The following is a 22119-nucleotide window of genomic DNA, read 5'->3' as shown; positions in this document are numbered from 1 at the left end:
TCGACTATGGATGTCCATTGAACTATTAATTTCATAAATCCCACCTCGTTTAGGTCTAGACATAAGAGGATCTCTCTTGGCAGCAGACATATGGTGCAATGAGTTTTTACTTTGGATTTCAAATAGCTGCCAGACTTCATGCTTATTTTTTAGCATGAAGGTTCCACCACAAGATGCATCAACTATTTACCGATGCTTCTCTGACAAGCCATCATAGAAGCACTGGACCGGTTACCATTTAGGTACAGCATGATGGGGGCATTTTCTAATCAATTTCTTTAATCTCTTCTAAGTCTTATGAATTATCTCCCCATCCAACTAGGAAAAACTAGTTATGGCCTTTCTGATTTGATTAGTTTTTTCAATTGAAAAGTATTTTTTAAGAAATTCTCTCTGCAGTTGATCCTAGACTGAAATTATGATTGTATCCAAGAAGTTCAGCCAATATTTAGCTTTGTCCTTCAATGAGAAAAGAAATAATTTCAACCAAGAGCATCGTCAGAGAAATTTTGAATTCTAACTATGGAATAAATTTTCAAGAATTCATCTAGATATCTGTACAGGTTCTCATTAGCAAGTCCATAAAATGATGGGAGCATTTGGATGACACTTGACTTAATTTCATATTGACCTGCCTAAACTAGAGGTACCTGGATGCAAGGAGAGTAGGTATATGAGGAAGGAGTAAAGTACTCCTTCAGCTGCTTAGGTGGATCAGTCTCCTGGTTTCGATTCATGTTTCAGGATTTGTTGGCTTTAAAGATTCTTTCAATTTCAGGATCTAACGGTTGAATCTCGGGTTGCAATGAGCGACATCCGAGCATAAACCCTATAATTTATACTTTAGAGCAAACACAAGCAATTTTAATTTTTTTTAATATTTTTTTAGATTTTTAGGTATAAATAAAAGAAGAGGACGAAAAAAATTCTAAAGATGAGAGCCTATTGAGTCCTAAATCCAAAAAATAGATGCGAAGAATTAAAATTAGATTAGATGTTTTCTGTCAGCAATTAAGTGTGTCAATCAATTCTAGCTATGTGTAGTCCTAGATCTAGATAGCTCCTAACTACCAAGGTCACCTTCGAGCACTCCAAATAGCAGACTAGCCACTCAACTGATCAGATAAATGTAAGATAGGTGGGGATTCCTTCGTTGCTTTTCTTAAACACCAACTGAGTTGGTCAGATAAGCGAATAGAACCAATTAATGAACCACTTTATTTTAGGATGTAATCTCTGAATCACTTTTCTACACATTAGTTAAACTGACTAATCCTAATCCAGTCCAACTCTTAGGGGTCCTTGTCTTATTGAGCTCAAGACTCCATAGGGGCTAATGTCTTATTGATTTTAGGTTAAAGACTTGAGTTAATGCAAATGCAAGATGGTGGTATATGGGCCAAGAAAGGGTGATAAAATTCTCACCTTATATTGATTAGGATTTTGTCCTTAAGATGTTTAATAGAATTATGCGATATAGAAAAAAAAATATATCTAAATTTATGATTAATCAAGATTATATTAATTTATTTTTTTTTTAGATTTTGTGATTCAGTACCTAATTTTCTAAATAGATTATGAGATGTCAGTGTAAAGATTTAATTGATTTTACAAAAATATAAGTTTGACTAAGTAAATTAGGCAAGTTAGAAAGCAAATAAAAGATAGAAAGCAAATATAGTAAATATACTTTTTTTGATTTTTTTTGAATATTTTTTTATAGATCAAGAGAATAAAAGGCAAGTTGGAAAATAAAGTAATTAAAATAAGGACAAAAACAAATAAAGCAGTTAACTAAGAAAGCAATAAATTAAAGAAAGTAGTAAATAGACTTTCTTTTTTTACTCAAAGTAACTAAAACATGATCTCTGATAATAGTGCCAAAATTTGATCACTGTTATAGTATCAAAAATAAATCACTAACTCAAAATTACGTAAATAGTAGTGAGTCAGGTTTGTATCCACCGAGATCGTGTAGTTATGTTTAAGTTATTTTAATCTTAAATTGAAAAGAAATAGCTGTGTGATTAACTAAAAGACTATTAAGCATCAAAATAAGTAAATAAAATTTGATTTCAGCAATGAGATGGAAGTTTGGATTAAATATAAGGATGGATTCTCAGAATTTCAGTTGTTCCTTGTTTGATAGCTAGTACCCTTCTTTCACATGCCTTTACTTAAGTATCTAAACAATAAAAATATAGCGTATCTTAGAGAGTACAGTCTATACTCATTGGATCACGATCCGTTTCTTAAAGTTATAGGCTAGTCTAAATTATCTAGATATAAAAGAGAGATCTTTACCTAAAGATAATCTATCCCAAAAGCACGAACTGTATCCATAGATCACAGCTTCATCCCAAGGATAATAGATTATTCTAGATTAAAAACTTATGTAAAAAAAATAAAGATACAAAAATATAAGTAAATAAAATCAATCTTCATTGTATATTAAAGAGGAATACATAAAATCTCACAATAAAATACACTGTCAAAACAAAATTACAGAGATCTCTTGAGAGGTGGTTGTCTAGCTGACCATCGAGAGATTCTTCACCATGATCTGTATCTTGGACTATAGAAATTTCTTTTTTGGACTTTGGAGAAGACTTTCAGTAGCATGAGGAAGAGATTTGTGGAGAATAGACTGAGAAAAGTGGGTTTAGAAGAGGTTGGATGGTGAAAGAGGGTAGCTGAAATTTTTAGGCTGCAGTCTATAAGGCTAAAAAAAGAGAAAGATTTGGAGGACTTTTTGGAGGATTTTGGATGTGAGATTTTTATGATTTATAGGAGACTAATGGAGGTTTGGGATAGCAGAGTTTGAGGGAAAAAGGTTTTACTTATGGCCGGCCAAAAATCTGGAAGACAGGATTGATGCGAAGAAGGGCTATGGCATGGAACCTAAGGCTATGGGGATTTGAACGTGGAGAAGACTTATTGGCATGGAGAAGGCTGATGGATCCTTAAAGGAGGCCTTGAGGTCTTATTATAGAGTGGAGAGTAGTCTTTTAGGATTTGGAGACATGAGTTAAGAAAGGAAAGAATGGCGGCACATAAGAGAGAGGCTTGGACGACACCAGGGTTTTGTGCATGAGAGAAAAGGAGCGTAGGCTTTTTTTTTGTTTTGGCATATAATAAAAGAAAGAGAGGGGACACGACTTGTGTAAGAAAGAAAGGAGAAAGGAGAGTGGGATATGAGGCACGCTTAAGAAGTTTCACCCTCTGAGATGAATAGGGGGCGATAATTAGGGTTTCATGAAAAGAGAGGTATAAGCGTCAATAAAGATCCTTAGATCAAGCATCTTGCTTGTCCTCCGTTGATCCATAAATCGTGTTCATAGTTGATCTTCATGAAGAGTGATTTTTTAATCTGAATCCTTGATATTTAAATCATGTTCACACTTAATTCATATATCTTCTAATTTGGATCTTTGATTGGAGAGGTTGCTTCTTAAACCTTAATCTTTAAGTCGCGTTCACACTGGAATGGAAGCTAGTTGCCTAATTCACTTGAATTTGATTCAATTTAAGTCTAATTTAAATCATATAAATTCAAACTCCTAATTACTTATAAAATAGACTAAAGAACATCAAATCTTAATAAATAAAGAGTAATTAAATAGAATTATGTGTCTCTTGTGACTTAATTCAAGTATTCATCACCTCCTATGCCCGAGGGGATGTCAGCTCTAGCTGAGCAGTTGTCGACCCAGAGGTAAGAAAAGACGCCTGCGACCTCTACTAATAATAAAATTCCGACAGACTTCATGGAGCTTTTCGACATTTAGATTTCCACTGGTGAGTCGGCCTTGGCGAACCCAAGGTTGGCAAAATGGCTTGTCGAAGCTGCACTCCTCCCAACTGACAGGGAGAACAGAAAAAGTTGGATGGTGTTCGAAATATTTTCATCCTTCTACCCGATAATCCTTAGTGTAAGTCGATATTTTACTTTTCAATTATCTTTTCTAACTTATTTTTTCTAACTTATTCTCTCCTCTTTTCAGTTAGCACATGACATGTCGGTGTTGGAAAGTGGTTATCAGAAGATCACAGACTTCCATCGAATATGGATCGAAAAGGTTGTGGCCGTCGATGCTAAAACAGCCGCTGCCATCGAGCATCTTCAGGCGATAACTGTACGGGAGAAGGTGGCGGTTGTGTGGGAGAAAGAACTTCAAGAGAAAATCTTCTGCATTAAGGCCGAGTTGGAGTCGGTCAAAGCCAAATTGGAGTTGGCCCAAAAGATCATTAAGTCTCAAGAGTCTTGAATCAAGAACAAGAAGCACTCGATCAATCGGCTCGAGAGAGAACGTGATGACTGCATCGAGGAGCTGGAGAAGAAATGGGGAAGGCATCAGGCCATCGAGGAGAGATTGGTATTGGCCAATGCAGAGTCAGCTTCTATCAAAAAAGAAGTGAAGTCGGTCCAGGAGGCACTCAATCAAGCATGAGAGCAGACCTTCAATGATTACAAAGCATCTTAGGATTTCAAGAATAAAATCCTTGAGGGCGGCAGTGCAGCCTATTAGATTAGATATGAAGATGGCAAAGACACCATCGAAAAATTTTATCCAGACCTTGACCTGAGCCATCACTGTCCCAGTTGGGGCGGTAGAAGAGGGGCCAATCGATGAAGCACAACCTCGACTAAAGAAGCTACAGCGATCGCGATAGAGTCTATGCCAGCTACAGAGGAAGCTGCACCAGAGTCGGTCGGAGTAGAATCAGCCATAGTCGAAGGCCACGAACCAGAGTTGTAGTGGCTACCAACACAATTGAGGAGGAGGCCAGGCGATCGGTATAGTTATTATAGATTTTCCTTTTTGTTATCAGATGATAGTCCTATTTTCCTTTTGTAAGCAAACTTTGGGTCCAATCTTATACTCTTTTGCTGATCAATGAAAAATTTTTCTAAGTATTGAAAAATTTCTAAGTATTGAACTCCTTGCATGTTGCCTCTTTGGATGCATCATTCATCATAGATGATCCTTGTTAATACAGTCGAGTATTAATCGAACAGCCGACTATCAATCAATATGCCGAATGACAATCAGTAGTCGTAATCATAGAATTTTGTCTGTTAGTCAAGTATCAGCTGACTAAATTTTAGGCATAAATTTTTTAAAATATTTGATATACAGAGATAAGCTGAATATCCTTCGACCAATCGAAGTTGAGTCGGTATACTTTTCACTCGATTGGAGTCAAGTCGGCATAGTATTTCGCTCAATGGTAATCGAGTCGGCATGTACAATTGTCCAATCAGAGTCGGTATATTATTTTGTCTGACTATAGAAAGTCGGTATATAGATTCGACCGACTGGAGTCGGCATGTAGACTCATCCAATCAGAGTCGGTATGTTTTGACCAATTAGTCATCGGTCAGATATCATTTTGTAAATAGTTGAATATCCAAAAAAAGTCAAAATCCGATCATTTCATTTCAGATGTGTCGTATATGTGGATAACTTCATTAATAATATATTTTCAAATTATCAGTATTCCATGTTTGAGAAATAATCGTTCCATCGAGAGTCTTTAGTCGGGATACGCTCGGATGAAGGATCTCGATTATCCTATAGGGTCCTTCCTAATTTGGAGATAATTTTTTTTGATTCAAAGATTTTGAAACTTCTGCCTTTCTTAAGACCAAGTCTCCTAGAAGAAAAATCTTTGGCTTGATCCTCGCATTGTAATATCGGATGACTCTTTATCGATATGTGGCCATTCAGATTTGAGCTTACTGCTGAATCTCTGGGAGCAAGTCCAAGTCGACTCTTTGACATTCAGAGTTGGCTCTACATATTGTTCGACTCTTATTGATAGCAATTTGATCTCCATTAGGATCACTGCTTCCGTTCCATAGGCTAGGTTGAATGGCGATTTTCTCATTGGGATGCGAGGAGTTGTCCGATATGCCTATAAGACTAAATATGATTCTTTTATCTAGAGATCTTTGACTTCATTCAGTCAATTTTTGAGACCATATAGAATTATTCGATTTATCACCTCCATCTCACCGTTAGACTATGGATGGCTGACAGAAGTAAGTTTGTATTAATTTGTAGCTTTGCACAAAACTCTTTGAAGTTTTGATTGTCAAATTATTGATTATTATCAGTGATGATGGTATGTGGCAATCCGAATCTACATATGATTGACTTTTAAATGAAATCTTTCATCTTGCCTTCAGTAATCTGTGCTAGAGGTTCGGCTTCCACTCATTTAGTGAAGTAGTCTATTGCAACCATCAGAAATTTTCTTTGATAAGACGTCAGAGGGAAGGGACTGAGTATGTCAATTCTCTATTGCATGAATGGCCATGGTGCAATGATCGATGTCAACTGGCTGGTTGGTCGATGCTGTATATTGACATATTTTTGACATGGTTTGCACATTCGAACAAGCTCAATTGCATCTTTATTCATGGTGGGCCAGTAATATCCTTATCATAGAATTTTGTAAGCCAATGACTTGCCCCCCAAGTGATTTCTGTAAATTTCTTCATGGACTTCTCAAAAGCATAGTCAGCATTGGTACGATTCAAATACTTTAGCAGTGGAAGTGAGAATGATCTCTTGTATGGCTGTCCGTTAATCAAGACATACTGCAAAGCCATCCATCTTAGTCATTTGACTTTTAAAGGATTCTCGGATAAAATTCCATCAGTCAGGTACTGGATGATTGGATCCATCCAACTTGATTCACCATTTATTTGCAATACTTCATCGATTTGTTGATGAAAGAATTATGCCCTACAAGCGAATCGCATACGTGATGCGATAGAATATTTATTGTAATTTATCTTTCAAACTTATGTAATTGACATTAATATTGTTAATAAAATTGATATTTTTGATTCATTATATGGTGCATCTTATTAATTTTAAGATTATAATAAATCACATAGATCTGGATAATGATTTTAGAATCGTGATGAGATCACACCAGTGAGATTGAAATTCTTGATAGCCCTGATCTAAAATATTTTTAGTCATTGATACATTGAGTCGGAGATCAATGATACCGATAAGACTGATATATTCTATGTATGCTCAGAAATGAGGGTGGTTGATCTCATAACCACTTGTATGATGACACTAATACAAGGATATGAATGCTCATTAGAGAATGAGTTCACTGAATTAACCTACAAAAGAATAATCAGATGGAATCTTGTTTATATGTCAACTGATAATTCTCTAGGGGAAGTTGTGTAAGTGATCCTTTGACCTGAGATCACCATGATACCTTGTATACATAGATCCATATTTTGGTTCACTATCTAACTTGATTCTCTGATCCTTGTATGGGGTGTTCTGGATATGGTGAAGTATGCATAGAGATTGTGAGTGATCAATAAAAAATCAGTCACTCTTAATAAGGGAAGCGAACATCCTATGTGATCTTATAGGACGTAATTCTAGAAGTCTTTGACCAAAGTAGGATGATAATTAAAAAAAAAAATTAATGTATCATCAACTGAATCATCACCTTTAGATTGAGATACATAAAGATAAGTGATTGAGTTTGACATATTTCTATGCCCACAGCTCATCTGGAATGTTGTTTGACTGAAGGATTGAATTACATGGGAACTTGCCACTGAAGGATATTTTGATAATTTTTTATTAAAATTTTAAATCTTTTGGATAGTCATAACATATTGCTAGACGTCAATCTTGACTTGTGAGTTTAATAAAAATTGAAAGAATTTGATTTTGAAATCAATTTGGAAGAGTCCAAGATGATTGGGACTCTTTGGATGACCTAATCTCATCGGATTGGGGTTACGTCGAAAGTCTGGATCCACTGCTGGCTAGATTTAAAATTCAATGGGTCATACACTTTGAGATTTGATCTTGATCTAATTTAATTAGATTTTAATATAAATTTTATAGGTTATTGATATGCTAGCACATTTATTAACCCAAGTTTCCAAATTGGTTTGGTTCAAAGTATTTGAGCTAACCTAGACCAGTTGGCTTTGACCTAATGGGCTTGGGTCAATTTGGATTGAATCTTTATCCAACTTAGATTAGTTTCAAGTGAAGAAGGACTCCTCCATATTCACCAAAAGCCACATAAAAATATAATTGCCGTCCACCTCAAATCAACGTGAGAAATAAAGAGTCCTTCTTAAAGAAGGCTCTTTATTAAACGCATTGCCTTAGAAGATAAATCAGAAATCTTATGTTTTAATGTCAAAAATTAATAAAATTTTTATGACATGTAGAGAAGAAAGAGTCCTTCTGCTCTAAGTATCTAACTTGCTAAAAATTTACTTGATAAATTTATTTAGCATGTGGGAAGTTGGAGTACCAAAAGTTGGTGCCCCTTCATCCCATGTAACATCCCCTGGTCTCCTATTTATAGGGGATATCTTAGATGACTATCAGCTGAGATTTTAAGGTGACCTAGAGAGAAGAAATATAAAAATCATAAAAAAAAATTTAAAAAAAATTGAGAAAAAAAAGAGGAGAATTTGAGTGGCAAAAGTTGCTACAAGGGTGGTGAGATTTTCAGCAAGTATTGCTGGAGTGCCCTAGGATTTGATTTTTTCATATGTTAGAGCTAAAAATTAAATTCTAGATTGTATGACATCTGAAGAGCATCTTCTTGGTATCATTTTGATGGTAAGATCAAAAATAACTAGACTTTGGTGCGATCGTGACGTAAGTTTGAAGCCGGCAGTATTCTTGAGAAGACAAGGCTACAGCTGCGCATCGGTTGGGAAGGACCTTAGCCAACTTTCATGTGGATCACCGTTGGAGGACTTCTACCTTGGAGTCTTGTGGAGAACACCAATATACCATTTTTTTATTTTAGTTAAAGTATAATATTCTATCTCTTTGCATGCTTGAATTTACTTTGATCATATTCGGCAAGGTGATTCTAGGGTTTTGGGTTCGACTCGATAGTTTTATTTGATATAGCTATTGATTTGAGTATTTTAAAAAAAAATTTAAACTTACTTTCTACTGCATGGTCGAAACCCAACAGTGGTGCCAGAGCTATCCTTATCTGATTCGATCAAACAAGTGCAATATAGTAGCTTAGAATTGTTCTTATTCATATCCTGCCTAAAATGTAGTATTATTTTTGCATCGATTCTTCAAACTCAAAAAAATATTTTTGACTTTTTGTGAATCATGATTCTAAATTTTAATTATTAAATTATAAATTTATAATAATTTAAAATTTTATTATCATGGTTGCATGATGATTAAATCGATATATAGCTAATAAGGGTGTTATGCATGCCTAATTAGATTAGAGTATGTTATATTATATGAATTTGTTAGTCATATGTTATGACTTTGATTGCACCCTTATATATTTTTTGGCATGATAATGTGATTGCTATTTTGAATAGTAGAAGCATGCAAATTTGCATAATTTGTAGTATATATTTTATGTGCATATATAGTTAGGATGTGTCAAAACCAGTTTAAAGTTCCTCATAAAATTATATTAAGTTGTAATATCAGAATTCACTTTTAAATCAAAAGTCAACTTCTTAAGATCAATTGGTGTCGAGAAAAGTGTGAAAGATAATTTTTTAATTAGGTCTGTATGCTGGCCTGACTAATTCTGTTGGTGTCTAGAAAGGCTACGGAGAGCCTCCCACCACTTACCTGGTCAATTTGATCTTTTTGAATTTTGGACTTAAATTGATTAGTGGTGTAGACACTACAAGGGCCTTCCTTCAAACTTGATTGATAGAGTATGTCAAGATCTTAGTGAGCTTGTTGTGCTATCCACAAGACTTACTATAGAAATTGACATGATGTTGATCAAGTGCATATTGATGCTTATGGCATATTGGAATAGTGTTGCTTTATTATGCTATCCACAAGGGCAGCATATTTAAATATGATTATATGGGATTGAAAGGTCAATTTAACTAGAACACTATAGTTTGTTGTACTATCCACAAAACTATATGTGATCTAGAGGCCAGAATGAAAGATGTTGAGAATTATAAAGATACAATTGGTAAAGAGTTACCTACTCCTGAACTCATGAATACTTGTTGTGCTATCCACAAGATATTTGTGAGGAATAGAGATCTCAACCCCACTACGAAACATTAGTATATTTTTCGATTTTCATATTTGAGGGCTATGAAGTTCGATAAAAAAGTGAGAGACACAATTAGATAAAAGTCTTAGTCCAGTTGTGAATATCTTCATAAGTTGTCCGCTTATATTGTATTCTTGTCATTGTTGATTAACTATACTTATGGCATCCTCACTGTCCCTTAGAGGTATCCTAGATACTAATAAGTTGATCGGATCTAACTATGTCGACTGGTTAAGGAACTTAAGAATTATTTTCACTCAAGAAAAAGTCTCCTACATTCTGGATACACCTGCTATAGATTCTCTTGAAAAATATACTTTCGAGGAGGAAAGGGCCACATACAAAATATGGAAAGATAACAGTGTGACTGTCAAATGTATCATGCTTGTCTCCATGAGCAATGAGCTCCAGAGGTAGCATGAGGAAATGGATGTTCTCTCTATTCTTCTTAATCTTAAGGAGTTATACGGAGAGCAAAGTCGAACTGCTTGATATGAGATATCGAAGCAGTTATTCCATATCCGTATGCCTGAAGGCTCTTCCGTACAAATATATGTCCTAAAGATGATTAATTTGATCACTCATCTGGGATTGCTGGATTTTGCCATAGATGGTGAACTGAGCCAGAATTTGATCCTGCAGTCTCTCTCTGACTCTTTTTCTCAGTTTGTCATTAATTATCATATGAACAAACTGAACATCAGCTTGTCTGAGCTGCTGAATATGTTAAAAATAGCAGAAAGTTATTTCAAGGGTGAAAAGGCTCAGGTTCTTTATGTTGATAAGATCAGCAAGAAGAAGATGAAGAAAAATTCTAAGAAAAAGCTGAACCCTAAAACTGACATCTTCAAGAAGAAGGTGAAGTAGGTCTCCGCCAAAGGTACTTGTTATCACTGTAGCAAGGAGGACCACTGGAAGAAAAATTGCAAGAGTACCTTGCAACCATGAAATTAACAAACATTACTAAAGGTTTGTATATGATACAAACTAATTTATCATTAAGTACTTCAATATCAGATTCTTGGATATTGGATACCACCTGTGGTTCACACTTTTGTAAATTGTTGCAGGGTCTACAGAAAATAAAGAATCTGAATAAAGGTGACTTCGAGCTATTCGGTGCAAGTAGAGAGTCTATTCAAGCCGAAGCTATAGGAACCAGGGTTTTGAAGTTGTCTTCGAAAAAAATTTTGAAACTAAAGACCCGTTATTACATTCCAAATGTTGTTAGAAATATTATTTTTGTACCATTGTTATTAGAACAAGATTTTAAAATAATTGCAAAGAATAATGGTTGTTCTATATATTTTTCTAATGAATATTATGGAAGCACTTTTATTGATAATAGTCTTATGTTTCTTTCACTTAATGATAATGTGCTTCATGTTGATAATATGAAGAAAAAAGTAGAGAGGATGTGAATATCACATACCTCTGGAAATGCTGAGTTGATCATATAAATGAGTTAAGGATTAACAAGTTATACAAAGATAATTTTTTTGATCCTTATGATTATGAATCATATGAAACTTGTGAATCTTGTCTCATGAAAAAAATGATCAAGACTCCATTTACTGGACATAGAGATTGGGCGAGTGACATTTTGGATCTTGTACATACTAATCTGTGTGGTCCAATATCGATTCAAGCTAGAAGTAGATACTCTTACTTCATCACATTTATTGATGATATGTTTAGGTTTGGATATGTGTATTTCATGAAATACAAATTCGAAGCCTTTGACAAATTTAAAAAGTATTAAAGAATAATTGAGAAACAAACTGATAAAAGTATTAAAGCTCTTCGATTGGATCGAGAAGGAGAATACTTGTCTAGTGAGTTTCTCGATTATTTGAAATAAAATGGTATACTCTCTCAATGGACACCTTCTTATACTCCATAATTAAATATAATTGTGAAAAAGAAGAATCACACTTTATTAGATATGGTGCGGTCCATGATGCATTTTATGGATCTTTCATTATCCTTTGGGAATATGCCCTTAAGGCTGCAACATATATTTTAAATAAAGTACCTTCGAAATCTGTTTCTAGTACTCCATATGAAATATGGAAAGAAAAAAGATCTAATTTTAAGCATCTTAAGATTTAGGACTGCCCAGCTTATGTGAAAAATATTGATGGACATAAGCTGGATGTTAGATCAAAAAAATACAGATTTGTAGGTAATCCCAAAGAGAGTATAGAATACTACTTCTATAACCCACTCAACAAAGGGTGTTTGTTGGTCGGCATGTCATTTTCTTGAAGAAAGAGTTTATCCAAGAAGAAGACAGTGGGAGGTCTATTGAATTTGAGAAAGTTCAAAATCTATAATCCATCCAGGATTCACCAGATGGTTCTCAACCAGATGTGCCCATTATTGAGGTACAGCCACTACACACACCTCCTCTCTGAAGGTCGAGTAGAGTGCGTAATGTACCACTCAGATATAGATTTATCATTGAGAATGACAACACAACTCATATCATTGAGAATGATGAGCCTACGACCTATTCGAAAGCTGTCATGAGTAGTGACTCTGACAAGTGGCTCAATACCATGAAATCCGAAATAGACTCTACGTATGCCAACCAAGTTTAGACATTGGTTGATACGCTTGAGGGTGTGACCCCAATAGGCTGCAAATAGATATTCAAAAAGAAGATTGGAGCAGATGGCCAGGTAGAGTCTATAAGGCCAGGCTTGTGGTAAAAGATTTCAGACAAAAACAAGGTGTTGATTATGAAAAAACTTTTTTATCGATAGTCATGCTCAAGTCTATTCGGATAATGCTTCTTATTGCAGCATACCATGACTATGAGATCTGACAAATAGATGTCAAGACTGCCTTTCTCAATAGAAATCTTGAGGAAGAAGTCTATATGACTCAGCTAGAGAGATTTATCTCAAGTGGGAGAGCAAATCAGGTATGCAAACTGAATAGATCCATATATGGATTAAAGCAAGCATCGAGGAGTTGGAACATCCATTTTGATGAGATAGTCAAATCGTTTAGCTTCATCAAAAGTATGGATAAACCTTATGTGTACAAGAAGAGTAGTAGGAGTGCTATTGCCTTCTTGATCTTTTATGTGGATGACATACTGCTCATTGAGAATGATATTTTGATGTTGCAATCAGTCAAGACTTGGCTATCATAAAAGTTTTCCAATTAAGATCTGGGTGAAGCATCCTATATACTTGATATAAAGATCTATAGGGATAAAGAAAAAGATGCTAGGCTTGTCCCAGTCTAGGTACATTAATCTTGTGTTGAAGAGGTTCAACATGGAGGGAAGTAAAAGAGATTATTTGCCCATAGATCATGGCATACAACTTTCTAAGAAGATGTCTCCTAAGACACCTAAAGAGAAAAATAGAATGAGTTCTATTCCTTATGCTTCGACAGTAGGATCAATAATATATGCTATGTTATGTACCAGGCCTAATGTGGCTTATGCCTTGGGTATTGTAAGTAAATTTCAGACAGATCCTGGAGAGGATCATTGGAAAGCTGTGAAAAAAAAATTATTTGCCCATAGGTCATGGCATACAACTTTCTAAGAAGATATCTCCTAAGACACCTGAAGAGAAAAATAGAATGAGTTCTATTCCTTATGCTTCGACAGTAGGATCAATAATATATGCTATGTTATGTACCAGGCCTAATGTGGCTTATGCCTTGGACATTGTAAGCAAATTTTAGACTGATCCCGGAGAGGATCATTAGAAAGCTGTGAAAAACTTACTCAAGTAATTGAGAAGAACTAGAGATGTTTTTCTAATATATAGTGGATTTGATTTAAAACTGAAAGGTTATACCAATTTTAATTTTCAATCTGATCCGGATGATAGCAAATCGATATCTGGATATATGTTCACCTTGTATGGTGGTACAGTAAGTTGGAAAAGTTTCAAATAGCAAACTGTTGCTGACTTGATCACCGAGACTGAGTATATTGTTGTAAGTGAAGCTGCTAAGGAGGTCGTCTGGATGAAAAAATTCATCACAGAGTTGAGTATGGTTTTAGAGATTGAACAACCAGTGCCTCTTTATTGTGATAATAATGGGGCAGTTGCTCAAGTTAAAGAACCAAGGTCGCATCATAAATCCAAGCACATTCTAAGACGGTTCCCCCTTGTTTGAGAGATAGTCGAAAGATGCGATGTGATCGTGGAGCGAGTTGACACCAAGAATAATATAGCGGATCTATTCACTAAGACCTTGTCAATGCAGCAGTTTGACCGCCATCTTGATAGCAGAGTATCAAGTATAGGGGCGATTAGCTTTAGTGCAAGTGGGAGATTGAAAGAATTATGCCCTACAAGCCAATCGCATATGGGATGCGATAGGATGTTTATTATAATTTATCTTCTAAACTCATGTAATTGATATTAATATTATTAATAAAATTAATATTTTTGATTCATTATATGCTGCATTTTATTAATTTTAAGATTATAATGAACCCATAGGTCTGGACAATAGTTTTAGGACCGTGATGAGATCATGCCAGTGAGACCTAAATCCTTGATAGCCATAATCTAAAATATTCTTAATCATTGGTACATTGAGTCAGAGATCAATGATACTGATAAGACTGGCATGTCCTATGTATGCTCAGAAATGAGGATGGTTGATCTCACAACTACTTGTATGGTGATACTGATACAAGGATATGGGTACTCATTAGAGAATGAGTTCACTAAATTGACCTGCAAGAGAATAATCAGATGGAGTCTTATTTACATATCAACTAATAATTCTCTAGTGAGAGTTGTGTAAGTGCTCTTTTGACCTGAGGTTATCATGGTACCTTGTGTACATGGATCCATATTTTGGTTCACTACTTAACTTGATTCTCTGATCCTTGGGTGAGATATTTTGGATATGATAAAGTATACATGGACATTATGAGTGATCAATAAGGGATCAGACACTCCTAATAAGGGGAGCAAACATCCTATGTGATCTCATAGGACGGTGATTCTGGAAGTCTTTGGTCAAAGTCGGGTGATAATTAGAAAATTTTTTTTAATGTATCATCAACTGAATCATCATCTTCAAATTGAGATACATAAAGATAAGTGATTGAGTTTGACATATTTTTATGTTCTATAGCTTATCTGAGATGTTGTTTGATTGAAGGATTGAATTATACGGAAACTTGCTACTGAAGGATATTTTGATAATTTTTCATCAAAATTTTAAATCTTTTGGATAGTCATGATATGTTGCTAGATGTCAATCTTGACTTATGAACTTGACAAAAAATTGAAAGAATTTGATTCTGGAATCAATTTGGAAGAGTCCAAGTTGATTGGGACTCTTTGGGTGACCTAATCTCATCGGATTAGGGTTACGTCGAAAGTTCGAATCCACTGCTGGCTAGATTTAAAATCCAATAGATCATACACTTTAGGATTTAATTTTGGTCTGATTTAATTAGAATTTAATATAAATTCTATGGGTTAATTTGATATGCTAGCACATTGTATTAATCCAAGTTCCTAAATTGGTTTGGTTCAAAGTATTTGAGCTAACCTAAACCGGTTGGCTTTGACCTAATGGGATTGGATCAATTTGGATTGGATTCTTATCCAACTTGGACCAGTTTTAAATAAAGAAGGACTCCTCCACGTTTACCAAAATTCATATAAAAATATAATTGCCGCCCACCTCAAATCAGCGTGAGAAATAAAGAGTCCTTCTTAAAGAAGGCTTTTTATTAAACGCATTGCCTTAGAAGATAAATAAAAAATCCTATATTTTGATACCAAAAATTAATAAAATTTTTATGACATGTAGAGAAGGAAGAGTTATTCTACTCTAAGTTTCTAAATCATCAAAAATTTACTCAGTGAATTTATTTGGTGCATGGGAAGTTAGAGCACCAAAAGTTGGCACCCCTTCATCCCATGTAATGTCCCCTGGTCCCTTATTTATAGGGATGCTCTAGATAGCTTCTAATTGAGATTTTTGGGTGACCCATAGAGAAGGGATGTAGAAATCATAAAAAAAAAATTTAAAAAAATTTTGAGAAAAAAAAGATGAGAATTTGAGTGGCAAAAGTTGCTATAAAGGTGGTGAGATTTTCAGCAAGTGTTGCTGGAGTGCCCTAGAATTTGGTTTTTTCATATGTTGGAGCCAAAAATTAAATTTTAGGTTGTATAACATCTGAAGAGTATCTTCTTAGTGTCATTTTGATGGTAAGATCAAAAGCAACTAAGCTTTGGTGCGATCGTGATGTAAGTTTGAAGCCGACAGTGCTTTTGAGAAGATAAGGCTGCGGCTGTGCACCAGTTGGGAAGGACCTTGGCCAACTTTCGTGTGGATCATCATTGATAGACTTCTATCTCAAAATCTTATGGAGAACATCAATGTACCATTTTTTTATTTTAATTAAAGTATAATATTCTATCTCTTTGCATGCTTGAATTTGCTTTGATCGCGTTCGACAAGGTGATTCTAGGATTTTGGATTCGGCTTGATAGTTTTATTTGATATAGCTATTGATTTGAGTATTTTAAAAAATTTTAAAAATTATTTTTCATTGCATGGCTAGAACCCAACAGTTGATACTCGATTGTTCCAGATATTCGATGAATGTTCAGTCGAGTAGGTTGGAAGAAATGGTTACTAATCGAGAAAGTGCATTGGCTCGTGCATTCTCCATTCTCGAAATGTGGAAGATCTCAAAATACTTGAAGATTTGTATGAGATCTTTCACTTTCTAAAGGTACTTCATCATAGTCGGATCTCAGGCTTCAAATTCATCCTTGACTTATCCCGCAATTAGTTATGAGTTGGTGAAGACTTTCAGAATGTCTATGTCGAGCTCCTTGGCAATCTTCAAGTTGGTTAGTAAGGTTTCATATTCGACTTAATTATTCGATGCTTTAAAATCAAATCGAAGGATATATTCGACTTGATTATTCGATGCTTTAAAGTTAAATCGAAGGATATATTTGGTTATAATTCTTTTGAAGTTGATAAGGATGAGGCTGGCCCCACTCCTCTGGGCATTGGATGCTCCATCAACATGAAGCACCCATACCGATTTAGGTTCGGCCTCGGCACTTTTAGCTTCTTCCGACTTGTCGTCGATTTATGCTCAGGTCTGTCGTCGGGCATAGTACATTCGATGACAAAGTTGGTCAAAACTTGAGCTTTCATTGATGAGAATGGATGATATTGTATATCGAACTCATTAGTTTGATCGTCTATTTCGCCATCCAACCAGAAGTATCCGATCGATGTAAGATCACCTTCAAAGGCTAGTCTGTCAATACGACTATCGAATGTACTTGAAAGTACGATCGAAGTCATTGTGCTGATATAATCAGAGTATAGACCATCTTTTTTACCCTTGAATATCTTGTTTCGGCATTATGGAGTATCTTGCTGGTGTAGTAGATTAACCGTTGAATCTGATTTTTATCCTTTCGGACAAGTACCGAATTGACTGCCTCTGCAAAAGTTGTCAAGTAGAGATACAGCATCTCTCCCTCCTTTGGCTTCGTAAGTAATGGAGGAGACATCAAATATTTCTTTAAATCTTCGAAGGACTATCGACATTCATCCAACCATGAGAAGTCCTTCATTTGCCATAGGGTTTTGAAGAAAGGCATGCAACTTTCCATCGATTTTGACATGACTCAACTAAGTGTGGCAATTCTTCCATTGAGTTATTGTATTTCTTTCTTAGAGCTGGGATGCTTCATGTCGACGACTGGCCTTATCTTCTCTGAGTTAGTCTCGATTTCTCGTAACGACATAAGAAATCTAAAAAAATTTTCGACAGTCACTCCAAATTCATACTTGGTTGGATTTAGCTTCATCCGATATCATCAAAGTATGTCGAAGGCTTCTTTTAAGTTTCGAACATGATCATAGTCGACGTAAACCTCCATGTTATGCCCGATTTGTGCCTTAAACACCTTGTTGATCAGCTGTTGATAAGTCGCTTCGGCGTTATTTAAACCGAATGGCATCACTTTGTAGTAGTGGATGTCTTTGTCAGTTGTGAAGGCTATGTGCTCCTCATCTTTGGACGCCATCTGGATCTAATTATAGTCTGCAAAGGCGTCTATGAAACTCAAAAGTCAGTGTCCCGACATTGCATCAACTAGTTGGTCAATCTTTGATAAGGAGAAACTGTCCTTTGGACATGCTTTATTCAAATTGGTGTAGTCAATATAGATTTATCATTTTATATTGACTTTTCTTATCATTACGATATTAGTGAGCCAATCAGGATAGTTGGCTTCTCTAATAAAGCCGGTTGTGAGGAGTATGTTGACTTCTTCGTTGATAATCTTCTATCTTTTAGGGACAAAAGATTTTTTCTTTTATCTCACCGATCTAACTTTGGGATCAATATTTAATTGATGAGTTATTACTTTCGAAAGAATATCTGGCTGTCGATTGTTGATCAAGCAAAAACGTCAGCATTTGCCCTCAGTAAGTCCACTAGCTATTTTTGCTTCGGATCAGATAATTGTGACCCAATTTGAATTATCTTTGTAAGGTTATCTCTCTCAATGGGATTGAAATCAGTTGTTCGGTCAGTTCACGTCTTTCTTCATTTTCTCTCTAGTCTAATTTGTCAACCGATAGAGGATCTTCTGACTTGTTGGTTTTGGCAGAAACTATGAAGCAGCATCAGGCTAGTTGCTGACCCCACACATCTCTCCGACTCCACTCCTTGTTGGGAGTTAGACAAATAAATAGTAAGTCGACACCACTGCTCTCAATGTGTTGAGTTCTGATCATCCGAGTATGGTATTATAAGCCAAAAAAACTCGAACAACCATGCATGTTAAAAGAATAGTGCTTTGCCATGGATCTGTTCCTGCAGTTAGTGGGAGAGTAATTTCTCCTTCCATATTGACTACATCTCTAGTGAAACCGTCCAAGAGCATAGAGATTTTTCTGAGTTGGTCGGTCGGTCGTTGTATTCAAGAGAAGATCGAGTAAAATAAAATATATGTTGAACTTTCATTATCTACCAATATTTTTTTTACATAATAATTCACTATTATCATCGAGACGACGACAGTGTCATCATGGGGATTCTCCGAACATCTTCATTTGAAAAAGAGATTACATTATCGAGTCATTGCTTTTTAGCCGGCTCTTCTTCAAAAGTTGCCCCCCAATCTTTTGATCGTCTGAAAATCATATTGATTACTCTCATCATTAGTTGATTGTCGATTGCTTTCTCAGATTGTGGCTGAGGTTGTTAGTTGGAAGGAGGTTGAGTCAGATGGTCTCATCAAAATTTTTTGAGATAGCTCATTGAATCAGGACTTCTATTTCATCCCTAAGTTAAATGCACTGTTTGATATCGTAACCGTGATCATGATGAACCAATAGTACTTCTTCTGTCTCGACATCTTGGTGGTGCCTTCATTGGTGGGAGGTAATGGAGGTATTTCTCTCCTTCAATTTTCATCAAAATTTGCATATAAGAAGCAGTGAGAGGAGTGTAAGACTCATACCTGTTGCCATAATTGCTTGGCCTTGGACTCCATCGATGGGTGAAGCTCCTTTATTAGTTGCTGGCCAACTTGATTCGATCGGAGCTTCCCTCTTCTTTTATTTTTTCTTTTGATCTTTTTCTTTTGTTTGGTATCGATCAGTAGCACCTTCATTCGTGCGAATGTACTTGTATGCGTGCCCCAAAAATTCTTCATAAGTTCGAGAGAGAGTCTTATGCAGGGAGTAAGTGAACCTGGATCTCTTCAGACCTCTTTTCATAGCTGAGATGGCCATATCTTCATTGAGGTCCCAGACCTTAAGTGTGGTGGTATTGAAATACGCCACAAAGCTTCTTAGTGTCTCTCCTTCATTCTGCTTGATGGAGAAGAGACTGTCGGATGTTCGCGGCATCCTTCTGCAGGAGCTGAAGTGGGCCACGAATGACTTTTTGAGTTGCTCAAAGGAGTTTATACTCCCTGGCTGAAGTCCAGAATACCAAGCTCGGTAGCCTTCCGTATGGTGGCTGGAAAGTCAATGCATAAGAGGGCATCGGTTACTTCTTAAATCATCATGAGAGTTTTGTAGCTCTTCAAGTGGTCGATCAGATCGGTGGAGCTGTTATATGGCTCCATCTGTGACATCTTAAACTAAGATAGAATTGGCTCATTCAAGCTGTGCTGAGAGAGAGGCTGAGTGGTATGGATGCCAAGATCATTGAAAGATCCTCGACCATCCACTTGAAGTCAGACTAGTTGGCGGTCGATCTTTTTGAACTTGTGTTCGTAGTCGTCGAGCCGCTATTGTTATGAGAACCCAAGAATAGAATCTTTCAAAGAACTCGAGGATTGAAAAATTGAAGGTGTGCATGGCCTCTTCCCTTTCTTGATGCTATGGCGACGAGAAGGAGAAGTAGACCGCCGTGAGTGACGGACGGCACGATAAGAGTATCAGAAAGGTGGTGGCTCGACACGGTGAGAATGTCGAGATAATCGTCACTCTGGAGATGAAGAAAGAGATCGTCGTGGAGCACGACGACTATGCTTGAATGGCACTATATGGATCGTTGGCTCCTCCACCATCGGTGCTGCTGTTGCTATTGAAGGTTGTGCACTGCATCCGTCAGCACTTTCATCTGCACATTAAAGCAGCAAGTTGGACGTCTGTAGTGATAACGGGATGCGAAGAGTTGGGCTCTGCCATTGGAGGTGGAGGAGGGAGGTCTTTCCGATGGAAGATTATCTGACGGAGCCGGTAGAGTTGTTTTGAGCTCTTGTTTTTATCATAATCAGATTTTTTCACTTCTGTCCCCTACCTGATGCGTCAATCTGTTGCAGTCAATCCCCTGAAGTATCTGACGTCGATGAAGAGCTAGCTGCAAAAGAAAGTCCATTGGCTGGAATTATGTTCGATAGAGACCCTCCGATGCCTAAATTAGTGGAGAGTAGGCGAACAGTAAGTTGAATATAGAAAGCGGCAAAGTGTTTGCTAAGAAATATCTTACCAATGCAGTTCGTATATCTCTCTTTTATAGACAAGCTGTTGGTAACCATTTGCAACAGTTAAGCACATGAGTCCGCTTATTCTGGCACTATGTGATCATAGGATGGGCAGTTAATACCCACTGACAATCGTGGTATATAGCCGTTATATACTTTCTGCACTAATAGTTTCTAACATGGCGACTGTATGTCAATACTTCAAATAAACCGACTAAGCATCAGTTGGTAACTCTGATATACTGAATGGTCAGCGGTTGTACAGTCGGTCAAATTGTTACAGTTGATTTGGTCCCGCCAAAGAGTCGATTGAGAATTTTTGACTGTATGTCGATGTGGCCGACTGATAGTCGGATATCTGTGTCCATGTTATCGATTGCTAGTCGGATAATAGGTCGAAAGTCGGGTGATATACTGTAATTGAATCGGAACTCATTCTGCAATATAGTTTTGATGGTCCATCGCCAGTCGCCGACATACCATCGGTTGGCCGACTGTGAATCGAAGAGAGCAGATTCAATTGCTTTAACATGACCTCTTTTCGTATCATATATAGTAATCTAATATAGAATTTAATTTTTTTCATGTTAGATTATCTCCAACCAAATTAAGGATATATTTGAAAAATCTACTAAGAGTAAGCTAGATTTTCTAAACGAATTGTGTCCGTCAATCTGCCTAGTTCATCTTCTTCTCAAGGTCCATTCTAATTTTAGTCGAAATCCCATTATAAGTTTGTTGGACCGTAGAATAAGAAAAAATATTTATGCATGTCTTTATTTAACTTCTATAAGATTCGGGCTGAAAAGGAATTGGATCGATATGGGCATTATGTGAATAGACTGGTAACTCAGAGGAAATTAAGTCCAATTCTGTCAGATTTTTTAAGCAAAATTTAAAATAAAATTTGATAAAAAAAGGTGAAATGTTTCCCGGGGCATCGGTTTTATACACGAAGATTTTCCGGGCCCTCTCATGCTCGACTAGATTTCTCAGCCCCTCTAGAAATACCAATCGCATGATGCTATATCGTGCCGCGTTTTAAAGAAAC

The 22119-nt window shown here is 36.2% G+C and overlaps 1 non-coding gene across 1 annotated transcript; it reads left to right on the top strand.

Annotated features, from left to right (window-relative positions):
• The first annotated feature begins 244 nt into the window (after window positions 1-244).
• LOC114914265 (small nucleolar RNA R71) lies at window positions 245-350 on the top strand. Its single transcript, XR_003801051.1, has one exon. It is a non-coding gene; the product is annotated as a small nucleolar RNA R71 (small nucleolar RNA).
• Window positions 351-22119: the final 21769 nt, after the last annotated feature.

This window comes from Elaeis guineensis, chromosome 5, assembly GCF_000442705.2.
Source record: "Elaeis guineensis isolate ETL-2024a chromosome 5, EG11, whole genome shotgun sequence".
Classification (NCBI taxonomy): Eukaryota; Viridiplantae; Streptophyta; class Magnoliopsida; order Arecales; family Arecaceae; genus Elaeis; species Elaeis guineensis.
This window is presented reverse-complemented; position numbering and strand designations above follow the sequence as displayed.